Below are 1,881 nucleotides of genomic sequence, written 5' to 3' on the forward strand. Positions count from 1 at the left end.
GTTTATATTTTTGGTACAGTGGCATCTCACTTCAAAGTACTAATTTTTATATTGTTTAGCATATGATATTCTACAATAATAAATAGACCTAAAATGTATAATGGCTCAAACCACAGCCTGAGGTGGATGTTTCTGGTCTGTAAACAGTTCTCTTATTGCAAAGACCTGCCTTCTTTTGGTTCCACCATCCCCGTGGCCTTGTCATCACTGCACCCTGCTGACAGGGGAATTAGTGTGGAGGTGTGGAGGGACCATACGCACCTCTTGAAAACCTTGGCTTCAAAATGATACATATTACTTCTGTTCATATCCCATTGACTGGAACTCAAGTACGTGGGCACACCATGCTGCAAAAGAATCTGCGAAATATAATCTAGCTGTGTGTCAGGAAAAAAAAAACAAAGAAATGTTGGTGAACATTTATGCCTGCCAGAAGGTCCCTTTGACAGTTTCCATTGTTAAGGTAGCCTGGTCACTAAAAATAAAATTATTTTATGTATTAAGCTTTTATTTTCCATAGGAAGATGAAGAGGCTGAATAATTGATACAGAATGGTTATGTGGTCATCTTATTATGTTTTTAAAATTTTTTTTCCCACCAGTTGGATAAATTGTAGGCTTCTTCAAGAAAGGACTCAGGGTCTTATGTTTTGAGTATTTATAGACCCTAAACATAAACATGGCATCATAATAGTGCTGAATAAATAACTCTGTTTTTCTGCTCATTGCTTAATGCTCTAGAGAGAGCCTAGCAATCTTTTCTGTATGGTCAGATAATAAACAATTTAGGCCTTTCTTGCCATACTGTCTCTTTTACAACTGCGCAAATCTGTTTTAGTGCAAAAGCAACCATAGACAATAAATAAATGAATAAATGTGGCAATGTGGCGGTATTCCAAAAAACTTTATTTTATAAACATAGGCAGCAAGAAGGAGTTTGGGCACTGGAGGTAATTGTTGTTTTGCTCTTACCAGTTGCTTGATATAGAACAACTTTCTTAGCTTCTCTGAGTCTGAATCCCATGTAAAGTGGAAAAGCTATCACCTATAGGTAGTTTTAAATAATATACATGATGATGTATGAGAAGTGCCAGTCACTGAGCCTCAAACAGAGAAGATGCTCATTCAGTAGACCCATATTATCATCACATCTATTCCTTATCCAATGTTTTTAGGTAGAAAAGTTAATTTTGAATGTCTTTTTAGTCTTTTAAGGGAGTAAAGAACATTGGAGAATTGAAACTGCATTATTTTTCCTTTTATTTCTCACCACGAGTTTGATAGTGGATGCTGAATAAATATTTAAACTAAGGACTTGAAGACTAGTGTGTCTGTGTTGTCACGTACTAATCACAAGAGGCTCCATAACATTGCTGTGAAACAGTGATTCTTAACCTTTCTGATTTTATATTCCTCCCATTACTATATCAAAGAACGAGGATCTCAGCATGATAGAAACAAAAGGGCACTTTATTGTGAGAAAGATATAGAGATGTTTATAGACATTGTGTTGTTACATTTATCATTGATGGTAAGTTTTAAGGACAGGATTACTGCTTTTGTATTGATGGAAACCAATTTTATAGCGCTGGCTTTAAAACAAATAATTCTGTTCAGTTTTGAAATGTATAATGATGTAGATGAGAAAAAAGAAATTGCCATGGTAACTGTAAAACTCGAAGTTAATAATAATTTTTAAATTGAAGTGGTATTATTGTCAGGTGGGGTTGGCAGGATAAATCTGTAATACTGGTTGAAGGACATAAGTAAAGGATGGTGGGTTCTTAAGAATTGTTCTGAAAAATCTACACCTCATTGAAATATTTTCTTGTCCCTCCAGAGTTATGCCTGTAGTTGGTTAAAAACAATTCAATAGAGATCA

Source organism: Diceros bicornis, chromosome 7 (genome assembly GCF_020826845.1).
Source record: "Diceros bicornis minor isolate mBicDic1 chromosome 7, mDicBic1.mat.cur, whole genome shotgun sequence".
Classification (NCBI taxonomy): Eukaryota; Metazoa; Chordata; class Mammalia; order Perissodactyla; family Rhinocerotidae; genus Diceros; species Diceros bicornis.